At 44.9% G+C, this 15,625-nt stretch overlaps 1 pseudogene; it reads left to right on the forward strand.

Moving 5' to 3' along the window:
- LOC142196704 (cytochrome P450 2J5-like) overlaps positions 1 to 12,701 on the forward strand; it is a 33,312-nt pseudogene extending 20,611 nt beyond the window's left edge.
- Positions 12,702 to 15,625: the final 2,924 nt, after the last annotated feature.

Consider the following 15,625-nt stretch of genomic DNA (forward strand, 5'->3'; position numbering starts at 1 on the left):
ATTACAGCCTTGTTGCATAGAGGTTTATAAGACTTAGGTACATCACAAGGTCCTATGAAATGAATTATACAATGTAAACAGAGAAGGGGTCATGGCACTTGCACAAATGACATGGTCTCTTCAAATGGGTGACCAGCAGGGGCCTGGGTGTGGGATCCCCAATTATGACACTTTGGACAGTATGTGAGAGAGGAAGCTCTAAGTAACAGATTATGTAGGTGACAGAGAAGTAGCAGGGAGGCATTTTGATGTAGGACAGAAATATAGTGGGGTGGAAATTTGCCAAATTTTAGGTCACATGTTAGGTCTCAAAAGTATCTGTGGGCAGCGCAAAACAATGGCTCAGTGGTTAGCACTGAAGACTTGCGGCGCTGGAGCCTTGGGTTTAAATCCTGCCAAGGACAACATCTGCAAGGAGTTTGTATGTTCTCCTCGTGTTTGTGTGGATTTCCTCCCATTCTACAAAGACATACTGGTAGGGAAAAATGTAGTTTGTGAAACCCTACATTAAAAAAAATGTATCTGCAGGCAGCGGTGAGAGAGCTCAGCTTGTAGAATAGACATTCTGAAATCTGTGCCAGATTTATCAAATTGCCTAAGGTTGTTTGATAAATTTGCAGTATGTTTAGACTTTCTAGTCTAACTTACACCGCTTAGTTTGTGACAAAAAATGTGCCAAAATTTTAGCATATTTTTGGCTCATGGTGTTGCCTATTAGCCCTTCCCCTCTTTCTTGCAAATTCTGACTGTTTTCAATAAATCCACCCACTTGCCGAACAAGGTACAGAATCTATCAGAAAGTGGAAAAAGAAAGAAACACTTGGATTTTCATTAGCAAATCTGTCCCAACAGTGAGGCTGAGTGCACACAGGGTTTTATGGTCCGGAAACTGAGTCAGAGGATGCCTTAGTTTCTGGACCAAAAATCGGGTAGCCGCGACTGGATGCCGGTGCAGTGCCCTGGCATCCAGTTGTGCACTCCGCCCTGGATTAGCCCCAATGAAGTCGGGAGTGTCTTCAGGCGGAATTGTGAGGCGAATCGGAACAAATGGCTCCCGGAAAAAAGACCTGACCGGCTCCCATTGATTTCAATGGGAGCCGTCTTTTTGGTCAGGATTTTGAGGTGAATTCGGCTTCAAAATCCTGACAAAAAACTCAGTGTGAACTCAGCCTGAGAGTGCTCAGAGCTTAGTGAGACTTACTACTACACTATGACACGGGAGTCTCTAGTTTTGATGGAATGGTTGATACTTCTATCCTTAATTTCCAATAGTTTTATTATGTATTGATATTATTCCATCTTTCTGTTTAGAAAAGGTACATAAGGAGTTGGATACTATGCTTCCTCCCAATCATGTGATCTGTTATGAAGACAGGAAGCGACTTCCATTTACCAATGCAGTTATCCATGAGATTCAACGCTTCGGCAATATTGTCTCTGTTGGCGTTGTGAGAAAGTGTATGAAAGAAACAAAGTTATGTGGATTCACCGTACCCCAGGTGATACAAGCTGTCTGCGCATAAACAACTCAGTGATAGGTTTTTACTCATTTCTATTAGTCCACTAGCATATTTTTCCACAATGAGTGGATGGTAATGGCTAGAATCCACTTTGCAGGGATTATAAAATGCCGCAGTTTTTGCTGCGGCGTTTCAGCCATGGCCAAACCGCTGTGTTTACGCCACACGGGGCTCCGGGGTTTTCTTTAAAATATATATTAAAAAAATGCCATAGCAAAACTATGTGTGAAGGTAGTCTTATAACTCTAGGTCTACTTCTCATAACATAGCATGATTAGGGGAATTGCTTGTTTGGATAACTCCTGTTCACAAGCTGCAAATGGTTCCTTGACAGCATTCTGATATCACCATGGGGAATGACCAAGGCCTTAGGTAGAGATTGTGCTGCTCCATGTACTTTAAGTGCTCTCACTTCATGTAATAAAGCAGACTAAGGCTGCCTTCACACGGAGTAACGCCGGGCTTGTAAAAATCCTCATTCACAGCCGTACATGCGAGCGCTGCGGAAGGCTCCCAAACACTTCCCATTCACTTCAATGGGAGCGCTCGTAACGCCGGCTTTACGAGCGCTCCCATTGAAGTGAATGGGAAGTGTTCGGGAGCCTTCCTCAGCACTTGCGTGTACGGCTGTGAATGAGGATTTTTACAAGCCCGGCGTTACTCCGTGTGAAGGCAGCCAAAAGCTGCCCATACACTGGCAAAGACATTTAAAGTATTATGCACACAAGGCAATGTTCACTTATATCTGCCAGCTCTCTGCCAGGTTTCCTCTGCGGACTTTCTGCTTCCATTATAGCTATAGGAAAACCGCCAGTGTTTCCGTAGATATAATTGGCATGCTGCGATTTCCAAAACCGCAACAATTTTGGAAATGGCAGCATTTCTGCTGCGCGTATTTTTCTGCAATGTGTGGATGGGATTCGCTAGAACTGTAAAACTCCGGTATTTACGCCATATAAGGCCTCAGCTTTTAAAAGTTTGCAATGTTTTTACACTAGTTTTTTTTAGTGTGGGGTATAATAAATGTGTCCCATTTTTTTCCTGTCAGCTAGGGCTGCCCTGGAAATGTAAATGCTTCCTCCAGAAGAAATAATCTTTGTGGTGGTTCTTTCTGCTCTCGCTAGAACATGGGTATCCTGTACTGGGACCACCGAACATTACACTGCATTCATATCATAACACTAAAGGGGTTTAGTACTAACACTTGTCTGCTTCATTATAAAGTTACTAACAATGTACATATGACATGAGGTAGACCCTTTGGTAAGGGTACTTTATTATAGACGCACTGGAGCATTGTAAAGGTGTTGTCCAGTGGGTGAAATTTTTTTATTTACAAAAGGTTCAGAATGGTTTAAAAAAAATAAAAGTAGCAATACTCCCTCTCTGATACTCTCTGGGTCGCTAGCCCATCTCTTCTTCCTGATCTGTCTCAACACACAGTAAATGTCACTCAGCCAGTCCTTGCTATGTCCATTGAATGGCTCAGCAACTATTTCCAGTGTGTTGGGATAAACTAGAAAGTAAAGACTAGCAGAGACCTGGGCACTGTCAGGGCAGGACATCAGTGATGTGAGTATTGCTTCTTTTATTTTTACATTCTGAATTTTAAAAAAAACATGAACCCATCAAACAGAACCTATAACTTACTGACCAAATGTGATCCTCTTGATTTACATAGAAATTTCCTATATTGTTAAACTTAACTGTCATGGCCATTGTATTACAGGGGACAATAATCCTTCCAAACCTTTCTTCTGTTCTGTATGATCCAAAGCAATGGAAGACACCATATGAATTCAATCCCAAGCACTTCATAGATGAGCATGGGTCATTTGTGCCCAGTGACGCTTTTTACCATTCTCATCAGGTCTGTATTTCATATGTATATGACAATGGAGCTTTATAGAATAGCATGTCTGTCATATTTAGGCAACGGCATTGGCAGCCTTCATCTTTTAAGACGTGCTCAATAAATGAGAGAAGGTGGCGTGGTTATATCTAGGCATAGTAAGGTAAGTTAATGGGAAATTATCAGTTGTTAGAACAACCCTACAGCTGATGCTCCAATGCTCAGTCTACTACACAGGTCCATTACGTTTAGCCAAGCATGAATGGATTTTCCTTGAACCACTGCCATGTATCTCTGCCTGCAACTTATCTCCCCTGAGAACAAAAAATAAGGAATTTAGAATTATCTTGTTCTTAATGTCCTGTACAGGATAATTTTTTTGGGCCTAGGCCTATGGCATGAGCTCAGGGTAGGTAGGGACTAGCTTTATTCCATACTAATTTAAAAAAAGGTGGTTGGAGAAGTGCATGACCAAGATGTAGGCCATTGCTCAGCAACATTGAACACTCCAGCTATTTTGAAACTACAGCTCCCATAGTGCTCCATTTACTTTTGTGGGAGTTCTGAGAACATGCTTGACTATCACTCCATTGAAACTGGTAGCATGGGACCTGCTCTCGTGATTGGTAGCCAGTAGAGATGAGCGAACACTAAAATGTTCGAGGTTCGAAATTCGATTCGAACAGCCGCTCACTGTTCGTGTGTTCGAACGGGTTTCGAACCCCATTATAGTCTATGGGGAACAGATACTCGTTAAGGGGGAAACCCAAATCCGTGTCTGGAGGGTCACCAAGTCCACTAAGACAACCCAGGAAATGATGCCAACACCTCTGGAATGACACTGGGACAGCAGGGGAAGCATGTCTGGGGGCATCTAACACACCAAAGACCCTCTATTACCCCAACATCACAGCCTAACAACTACACACTTTACACACTCAATACCACCTCTCTGACAGTAGGAAAACACCTTGAAACATGTGTATTTGGCACTTGCAGTGAGGAGAGCTTGTCACCAGCAGTGAATTTGGCCCTTGTAGTAAGTTGAGGTTGGCACCAACATTTGTTTTGAAAATCAGGGTGGATTGAGCCTCTAACCAGCAGAGTTTGGGCAAATTCATGGTGGAGGGAGCCTCTAAAAACCCCAGTTTGGACCAATTCATGGTGGAGGGAGCCTCTAAAAACCCCAGTTTGAACCAATTCATGGTGGAGGGAGCCTCTAAACAGCCCAGTTTGGACCAATTCATGGTGGAGGGAGCCTCTAAAAACCCCAGTTTGGACCAATTCATGGTGGAGGGAGCCTCTAAACAGCCCAGTTTGGACCAATTCATGGTGGAGGGAGCCTCTAAAAACCCCAGTTTGGACCAATTCATGGTGGAGGGAGCCTCTAAAAACCCCAGTTTGGACCAATTCATGATGGAGGGAGCCTCTAAACAGCCCAGTTTGGGCAAATTCATGGTGGAGGGAACCTCTAAAAACCCCCAGTTTGGACCAATTCATGGTGGAGGGAGCCTCTAAAAACCCCAGTTTGGACCAATTGATGGTGGAGGGAGCCTCTAAACAGCTCAGTTTGGGCAAATTTATGGTGGAGGGAGCCTCTAAAAACCCCAGTTTGGACCAATTCATGGTGGAGGGAGCCTCTAAAAACCCCAGTTTGGACCAATTCATGGTGGAGGGAGCCTCTAAAAACCCCAGTTTGGACCAATTCATGATGGAGGGAGCCTCTAAACAGCCCAGTTTGGGCAAATTCATGGTGGAGGGAGCCTCTAAACAGCCCAGTTTGGACCAATTCATGGTGGAGGGAGCCTCTAAAAACCCCAGTTTGGACCAATTCATGGTGGAGGGAGCCTCTAAAAACCCCAGTTTGGACCAATTCATGGTGGAGGGAGCCTCTAAAAACCCCAGTTTGGACCAATTCATGGTGGAGGGAGCCTCTAAAAACCCCAGTTTGGACCAATTCATGGTGGAGGGAGCCTCTAAAAACCCCAGTTTGGACCAATTCATGGTGGAGGGAGCCTCTAAAAACCCCAGTTTGGACCAATTCATGATGGAGGGAGCCTCTAACCAGCAGAGTTGTGGGAAAGCAGGGTGGAGGGAGCCTCTAACCAGCAGAGTTGGTGGAAATCAGGGTGGAGGGAGCCTCTAACCAGCAGAGTTGGGGGAAATCAGGGTGGAGGGAGCCTAGTATTAGCAGAATTGTGCAACGCTTATGGTGGATGAGTATGAGGATGCGGAGGAATTGGAGAGGTTGAGTACAGACATGGAGTTTCATGTTGGGGTGCTTTACACAGGTGGGCCCAAAAATGAAGGCTCTATCCAGTGGTGGTTCATTTTTATCAAAGTGAGCCGGTCGGCACTCTCAGCTGACAGACGGGTGCGCTTGTCAGTGATGATGCCACCGGCTGCACTGAACACCCTCTCAGATAGGACGCTGGCGGCAGGACAGGACAGCACCTCCAAGGCATATAGGGCAAGTTCAAGCCACAGGTCCAACTTCGACACCCAATACGTGTAGGGCGCAGAGGGGTCGGAGAGGACAGGGCTGTGGTCGGAAAGGTATTCCCGCAACATGCGCCTATACTTCTCACGCCTGGTGACACTAGGACCCTCCGTGGCGGCACTTTGGCGAGGGGGTGCCATCAAGGTGTCCCAGACCTTAGACAGTGTGCCCCTCGTTTGTGTGGACCGGTGAGAACTTGGTTGCCTACTGGAGGAACTGCCCTCCCTGCCGCCAACGTCACATGCTGGAAACATCTCCATCATATTCTGCACCAATTGCCTGTGGCAAGCATTGATGCGATTGGCCCTCCCCTCTACCGGAATAAAAGACGAGATGTTGTTTTTATACCGGGGGTCAAGGATAGCAAAGATCCAGTACTGGTTGTCCTCCATGATTTTGACAATACGCTTGTCGGTTGTAAAGCACCCCAACATGAACTCAGCCATGTCTGCCACAGTGTTAGTTGGCATGACTCCTCTGGCCCCACCGGAAAGTTCAATCTCCATTTCCTCCTCATCCTCCATGTCTACCCATCCGCGCTGCAACAATGGGACGATTCGAAGTTGCCCGGAAGCCTCCTGTATCACCATCACATCATCGGACAACTCTTCTTCCTCCTCCTCCTCCTCCTCCATTAAACGCAGTGAAGCGGACAGATGTGTGGACCTACTCTCCAGCTGTGACGGATCGGATGCTATCCCTAACTCCTCTGTGTGATCTGAGTTATCCCTGATGTCAATCAGGGATTCTCTCAGAACACACAAGAGCGGGATTGTAAGGCTCACCATCGCATCCTCAGAGCTCACCCTCCTTGTGGACTCCTCAAAGACCCGTAGGATGTCACAAAGGTCTCTCATCCATGGCCACTCATGGATGTGAAACTGAGGCAGCTGACTTTGTGGCACCCTAGGGTTTTGTAGCTGGTATTCCATCAAAGGTCTCTGCTGCTCAACCACTCTATTCAACATCTGAAACGTTGAGTTCCAGCGTGTGGGGACGTCGCACAAAAGCCGGTGTTGTGGCACATGCAGGCGTTGCTGGAGAGATTTTAAGCTAGCAGCGGCTACTGTCGACTTGCGAAAGTGGGCGCACATGCGCCGCACTTTCACCAGTAGCTCTGGAACATTGGGGTAGCTCTTTAGGAAACGTTGCACCACTAGGTTGAAGACGTGGGCCAGGCATGGAACATGTTGGAGTCCGGCAAGCTCCAGAGCTGCTACCAGGTTCCGGCCGTTATCACAAACGACCATGCCTGGGCCCAGGTGCAGCGGCTCAAACCATATTGCCGTCTCATCGAGGAGGGCATCCCTCACCTCGGAGGCAGTGTGCTGTCTGTCCCCCAAGCTGATCAGCTTCAGCACAGCCTGCTGACGTCTACCAACGCCAGTGCTGCAACGTTTCCAACTCATAGCTGGGGTCAATCTAACAGCAGAGGAGGAGGCGGTGGCGGAGGAGGAGGCGGTGGCGGAGGAGGAGGCGGTAGAGGAGGAGGAGGAGGGGGGTGTTCTTCTCGTGTCCCTGCCAGGAATGTTAGGCGGGGAGACGAGGTACACCGGGCCAGTTTGGGAAGCAGTCCCAGCCTCAACTACATTCACCCAGTGTGCCGTCAGTGAAATGTAGCGTCCCTGTCCGCATGCACTTGTCCACGCGTCGGTGGTCAAGTGGACCTTTGTGCAAAGCGCGGAACTAAGGGCCCGCCTGATGTTGAGTGACACGTGCTGGTGCAAGGCGGGGACGGCACACCGGGAGAAGTAGTGACGGCTAGGGACGGCATAGCGAGGTGCCGCAGTTGCCATCAGGTCCAGGAAGGCGGGAGTTTCAACAAGCCGGAACGCCAACATCTCCTGGGCCAGCAGTTTAGCGATGTTGGCGTTCAAGGCTTGCGCGTGTGGGTGGTTAGCAGTGTATTTCTGCCGCCGCTCCAATGTCTGAGAGATGGTGGGTTGTTGTAAAGAAGCGCCTGATGGTGCCTTTGATGGTGCAGGAGAAGGAGATAAGACAGGAACAGGGGAGGATGAGGGAGAAGTCAACAAAGTGGCGGAGGCAGATGAAGTGGTGTCCTGGCTCGTCCTCTGGAGTGCATCGCCAGCACAGTCAGCAGTGGCAGTGGCAGAGGCAGAGGCAGTGGCAGAGGCAGTGGCAGTGGCGTGAACGGCAGGCGGCCTTTGTCCTGCCGTTGCTGCCTGCCACTGATTCCAGTGCTTGGATTCCAAATGACGGCGCATTGAAGTGGTGGACAGGTTGCTCTTCTCAGAGCCCCTAATCAATTTCGAGAGGCAAATTGTGCAGACAACACTATATCTGTCCTCGGCGCATTCCTTGAAAAAACTCCACACCTTCGAGAAACGTGCCCTCGAGGTGGGAGTTTTTCGGGCCTGGGTACGAACTGGAACATCTTGGGAGATTCCGGGTGTGGCCTGGCTTCGCCTAAGCTGCTGACCTCTGCCTCTGCCTCTAGCCACCCTTTTTGGTGCTGCACTTGCCTCAACATCCACACTACTTTCCCCGCTTGACATCCCCCCTGTCCAGGTCGGGTCAGTGTCCTCATCATCCACCACTTCCTCTTCCAACTCCTGTCTCATCTCCTCCTCCCGCACAATGCGCCGGTCAACTGGATGCCCTGACGGCAACTGCGTCACATCATCGTCGATGAGGGTGGGTTGCTGGTCATCCACCACCAAATCGAACGGAGATGGAGGAGACTCTAGTGTTTGAGCATCTGGACACAGATGCTCCTCTGTTAGGTTCGTGGAATCGTGACGTGGAGAGGCAGGTTGAGGGACAATGAAAGGAGCGGAGAACAGCTCTGGGGAGCAGGGACAGTTGGGGTTATTGTTCTGTGAAGCTTGGGAATTTTGGGAGGAAGGAGGACAAGACTGTTGGGTAATAGGAGGAGAGGAGGCAGAGTCTGACTGGCTGCTGGACAATGTGCTGTAAGCGTTCTCTGACAGCCATTGCAAGACCTGTTCCTGGTTCTCGGGCCTACTAAGGTTTGTACCCTGCAGTTTAGTTAATGTGGCAAGCAACCCTGGCACTGTGGAGTGGCGCAATGCTTGCTGCCCCACAGGAGTAGGCACGGGACGCCCTGTGGCTTCACTGCTACCTTGCTCCCCAGAACCATTCCCCCGACCTCGCCCACGGCCTCGTCCACGTCCCTTTCCGGGAGCCTTGCGCATTTTGAATTCCCAGTTAGAAATTGGCACTATATACCAGTAGCAAAAATTGTGGGTGCACGTAACCCCAATATATTCTTTGAATTCCCAGTCAGACAATGGCACTATATACCAGTAGCAAGAAATGAGGGTATTTATAACCCCAATATATTCTTTGAATTCCCAGTCAGAAACTGGCACTATATGGCAGTAGCAAGAAATGAGGGTATTTATAACCCCAATATATTCTTTGAATTCCCAGTCAGACAATGGCACTGTATACCAGTAGTAAAAATTGTGGGTGCACGTATCCCCAATATATTCTTTGAATTACCAGTCAGAAACTGGCACTATATGGCAGTAGCAAGAAATGAGGGTATTTGTAACCCCAATATATTCTTTGAATTCCCAGTCAGAAACTGGCACTGTATACCAGTAGTAAAAATTGTGGGTGCACGTAACCCCAATATATTCTTTGAATTCCCAGTCAGACAATGGCACTATATACCAGTAGCAAGAAATGAGGGTATTTATAACCCCAATATATTCTTTGAATTCCCAGTCAGACAATGGCACTGTATACCAGTAGTAAAAATTGTGGGTGCACGTAACCCCAATATATTCTTTGAATTCCCAGTCAGAAACTGGCACTATATGGCAGTAGCAAGAAATGAGGGTATTTATAACCCCAATATATTCTTTGAATTCCCAGTCAGACAATGGCACTGTATACCAGTAGTAAAAATTGTGGGTGCACGTATCCCCAATATATTCTTTGAATTACCAGTCAGAAACTGGCACTATATGGCAGTAGCAAGAAATGAGGGTATTTGTAACCCCAATATATTCTTTGAATTCCCAGTCAGAAACTGGCACTGTATACCAGTAGTAAAAATTGTGGGTGCACGTAACCCCAATATATTCTTTGAATTACCAGTCAGAAACTGGCACTATATGGCAGTAGCAAGAAATGAGGGTATTTGTAACCCCAATATATTCTTTGAATTTCCAGTCAGAAACTGGCACTGTATACCAGTAGTAAAAATTGTGGGTGCACGTAACCCCAATATATTCTTTGAATTCCCAGTCAGACAATGGCACTATATACCAGTAGCAAGAAATGAGGGTATTTATAACCCCAATATATTCTTTGAATTACCAGTCAGAAACTGGCACTATATGGCAGTAGCAAGAAATGAGGGTATTTGTAACCCCAATATATTCTTTGAATTCCCAGTCAGAAACTGGCACTGTATACCAGTAGTAAAAATTGTGGGTGCACGTAACCCCAATATATTCTTTGAATTCCCAGTCAGACAATGGCACTATATACCAGTAGCAAGAAATGAGGGTATTTATAACCCCAATATATTCTTTGAATTCCCAGTCAGACAATGGCACTGTATACCAGTAGTAAAAATTGTGGGTGCACGTAACCCCAATATATTCTTTGAATTCCCAGTCAGAAACTGGCACTATATGGCAGTAGCAAGAAATGAGGGTATTTATAACCCCAATATATTCTTTGAATTCCCAGTCAGACAATGGCACTGTATACCAGTAGTAAAAATTGTGGGTGCACGTAACCCCAATATATTCTTTGAATTACCAGTCAGAAACTGGCACTATATGGCAGTAGCAAGAAATGAGGGTATTTGTAACCCCAATATATTCTTTGAATTCCCAGTCAGAAACTGGCACTGTATACCAGTAGTAAAAATTGTGGGTGCACGTAACCCCAATATATTCTTTGAATTCCCAGTCAGACAATGGCACTATATACCAGTAGCAAGAAATGAGGGTATTTATAACCCCAATATATTCTTTGAATTACCAGTCAGAAACTGGCACTATATGGCAGTAGCAAGAAATGAGGGTATTTATAACCCCAATATATTCTTTGAATTCCCAGTCAGAAACTGGCACTGTATACCAGTAGTAAAAATTGTGGGTGCACGTAACCCCAATATATTCTTTGAATTCCCAGTCAGACAATGGCACTATATGGCAGTAGCAAAAATAGTGGGTGTATATAGCCCCAATTCTATTGCTAGGGGACTTGCAGGGTATTTCTGGGGTGAAGGTGGGGGGGCACACCGTTGGAACGGGTATCGGGGGTATATATCGGGTATACGGGAATACACTGACAGTGTATTCCATTCAGGATCCTGGGAAAGCTGGGTTGCGGCGATTGAGCCCGTCAGTGCCACGTTACACTGACAAGCTTCTCCCTGGAATTTAGCTCTTACAAGAGCTGTTGTGGTTGTCTTCTCCTTCCTATCCTAGCCTGTCCCTGCCTACCCAGAATCTAAGCCCTAGCTAGCTGGACGGAAACCTCCGTCCTCGGTGAATTGCAAGCTCAGAATGACGCGAACCTGGGCGGCGCTGTTCTTTTAAATTAGAGGTCACATGTTTTCGGCAGCCAATGGGTTTTGCCTACTTTTCTCAACGTCACCGGTGTCGTAGTTCCTGTCCCACCTACCCTGCGCTGTTATTGGAGCAAAAAAGGCGCCAGGGAAGGTGGGAGGGGAATCGATTAATGGCGCACTTTACCACGCGGTGTTCGATTCGATTCGAACATGCCGAACAGCCTAATATCCGATCGAACATGAGTTCGATAGAACACTGTTCGCTCATCTCTAGTAGCCAGTAGTCAGACACTTATCACCTATCATGTGGATAGGTAATAAATTGCTGTTGTGGGACAAAATAAGCTAGCGTTTACTCAGTGTGAACTTACCCTTAAGGTGTGATTATATTGGCAGCATATCAACATAGAAATTAACCTGGATAGCAGAGAGTATGGAAATGTAAAAATATAACGACATTGTGGCATATGCAGTATGGAATAGTAATATAGCAGGTATCATTCTCAAAAAGAGACAAACTTGTATATCTGTACAGTATGTTCTTTTCTCTTAACATGAGAAAAATCTAGCAACTATGTCTATTGTGCTTGTTCAGTATAACATTCATTGCTGTTTATGTGTTTGGAACTGCCATCTGAACGAACGCTAGCAGTCTAAAATTTAATGTGTATGACCAGCTTAAAGGATGGTGTCCCATTATGGACAATTATCCCCTGTCTGGTTGCTGGGGCTTGACTGTCGCTCTATGCAATTCTGTGGGGCTGCAGGTACATTATAGTCCCAGCAGAAGTCAATGGAGCACCGATCATGCAAGCGCACTAAACTCCATTGATGAGACCTTAGGGGGACTTCGTTCCCTGCATCCTCGGCAACACTGGGAACCTGAAGATGATCAGACACTTATTCTCTGTCCTGTGGATAGGGAATAAGTGTCCATCACCAGACAACCTCTTTAGCATTTCTTCATCTTCTTGCCTGCAGGTCAGCGTGTTTGCCTGGGAGAGCAGCTTGCCAGAACTGAACTTTTCATTTTCATTTCCAACCTCTTGAGAAGGTTCAGCTTTACACTTCCAGAGGGAAGTGAACAGCCTAAACTTCACTACATTCAAGAAGCCACACTACAACCTTACCCTTACCGTATCTGTGCAAGGATTCGACAGTAGAGATAATATTCAGATGACATTCACTTACAGCTGGTATTATATTTGACAACTGCGCTGACAATTCTGTTGTTTGTCATGCATACTAGACAACAGGCTTTCAGGATGACCTCCTAACAACTTAGCTTAGCCCATATAATGTAATAGACAATTAGATTCCCCAATATACCAGAAAAAAATGTATTGGTAAATTTGTAGAACTGTAACTGCAGTTCTGAAACATAATAAAATCTGTAACTTTAATGAATTAATTCTATATATAAATCGTAACGTTATGCCTAGCAGTACATTTAGAAATGGAGTCTGGAAAGAAGGCAGGGTGCTTAAAGGGGTTGTCCCATAACAAGGATCCTATCTATACTGTTAGTTTACGTGGATATAAGACTTTTCCTAAATACTTTGCTTTATCAAAACTGCTTTATTTGGCCGCTATCTTAATTTATTCACTTCATTGTTGACACTGGCCTTTGGGATTATCTGCTCATTTGTCAAGTGAAGTAGCTGCCTGCTCTCAGGAGAGGAGGAAGGGGCTGACAAGCAACGGAGCTCCTCATATAGGGGAGGGGGAGGTGAGAGCTCTGGGATTACTGTGCTTTCTATCTTCAGCTTTTCCACTTATCAGCCAGTTTAATTGAATTTGGCTGATAAGGACTGAGATAAGGAGTCCTTTACCTCTGTATGTAATGCAAGATGACTCATATCCAGCTCTGCTACATCAGTTTCCACATCAGCGTCATACTGTGGATCATAGCAGATAGCAGAGCAAGTGTAATCCCACCCACCAATGTGCGAGAAATCCAGGAAGCGAAGAGAGTACAGAGCCTTCAGGCTGCAGAACAAGAGTTATGGGAATACTCCTTTATTTTTTATGGTAGAATTTCAGTATGTTCCCAAACAGGGATCTCACCCTATTGTCTATTACAGTTCATTTCATAAGCACCCTTTGGGATAGGGACATGTCGGCCAAGCAAAGACAGACAGACCATTACTGACATGGCAAATATGTGAAGGCTCCAGAGTGACTCTTACAGTAATCCATATATTTATAGTATCAGGCCTTACAATTCAAATTAGGTGAGATCATGTACAATAAGGATTGTGATATCATATGCAGCATACATACTTTAACTATATTATGCTTACTTGTATAATACCCCAGACCTACATAAAGCACTATGGCACACATTACACTATGAACAACAGAAATAGCTATCAGAGACTGACTACAATATATGCAGGGGCACTGTGCAAAATTTTACAGCGGTCAGCATGGTAAAATAGATAGGTCTGCAGAATTTTTCTGAAACTTCTGAGAGACATCTACACAAGGTGTAGTCTGATAATCACATGCAAAATACATCTAATTACTAGACTGTACCTGTAGGGACTGTATAAATCAATAGAAAGTAAGGGCGCAGCCTGGGAATTAGAGATCATTTACACGGATTACTCCAGCTCGGGAACATCTTGCTCAAGCTTCCAGATACTAGACTATACAAGACATAATGGTATCGCATGTTCATTTCTGCCACATTTAGTAGGCTGTATCTTAATGATGTGAAACTTACAAAACGTGAGTGTGAGTTTATCAGTTCCCATGAGAACAGCCTATGGCCATAATATAAACCAATGCTAATTCATTACATTGCATTGACTGTTTCTAGGGTAATCATAGTAGTTTAAATGCATATAAATATTATTCATTATCATAATCATAATCATCCTATTCATTCCATGGTGCTTTACATATATATTGTTTCCTTGCCACCATTTAGCACTGAAATAAAATGTAACCTTTAATGAAAAGTACAGTATAATAACATTCATTTGTTAGAGACTTGCAGCAAACCCTTAACCGTTTCCCGACATCTGCCGTAAAGATGGTGGCTACTCGGGAGCCAGGCGGCTGCCATAACCGCCGGATGTCTGCCATTTTATTCTATTGTCCGTGATCAGTGTATTAACCCCTTTGGCTCCTTGGTCAAAGCTGAACGAAACGCCATCTTCCCAGGGATCACTGGCATCCAGAGCAAGCTGGTGTTGTATACCCGCCCCCAGGAAAATCATCAGACCCATGAAAAGGTGCAGGGCTGAGAACCCCAGGCCTGTCTTTCAGTATATTCTATTGCAGGATACTCTATGTAGCCTGCAATAAAAATGCCGTATTTATGCAATGCATTAGCATTGTAATGAATTGCATTAGCGATCAGACCCCCTGGGGTTCAAGACACCTAGGGAGTTTAATAAATTCAAAAATAAAAAATAAAAGAAAGTGAAAAAAATTTAAAAAAAATTAAAACGTATTAAAAGGTGAAATCACCCTCCTTTCCCTAGAACACATATAAAAGTACTTAAATACTGTAAAACACATACACATTAGGTATCCCTGTGTCTGAAAACACCCGCTCTACAAATCTATAAAAATATTTTGCCCGTACGGTAAACGCCGTAGCGGGAAAAAAAAAATCAAAACTGCCAAATCACAGTTTTTTCACTGTTTTGCCTATGATAAAAATTTGAATAAAAAGTGATCAAAGCAAATGCAAAGCCCCAAAATGGTATAATTAAAAAGTACATCTAGCCCTTCAAAAAAAGACGCCATATGCATCCCTGTGCACGGAAATATAAAAAAGTTACGGGTGTCAGAATATAGAGACTTTCAGAAAAAATAAAACATTTACACAGTTTTGGATTTTTAAGGGGTTAAAATATAAATAAAACCATATAAATTTGATATCCTCAGAATTATGTTGACACATAGAATACAGATGACATGCCATTTTGGCTGCACAGTGAACACTGTAAAAATGAAGCCCATAAGAAAATCGTACAAATGCACTTTTTCTTCAAATCCACCCCATTCTGAATTTTTTCCAGCTTCCCACTACATTGTACACAATAATAATGGTGGCATCATGAAGAAAAATTTGTCTCGCAAACATTAAGAACTCATATGGCTCTAAGAGCAGAAAAATAAGAAAGTTATGGGCTTTGGAAGGAGGGGGAGTCAAAAACAAAAATCAAAAAATGCCGTCGGCGGGAAGAGGTTAAGGTATTACTAGAACCTGCACC

This window comes from Leptodactylus fuscus, chromosome 3, assembly GCF_031893055.1.
Source record: "Leptodactylus fuscus isolate aLepFus1 chromosome 3, aLepFus1.hap2, whole genome shotgun sequence".
Classification (NCBI taxonomy): domain Eukaryota; kingdom Metazoa; phylum Chordata; class Amphibia; order Anura; family Leptodactylidae; genus Leptodactylus; species Leptodactylus fuscus.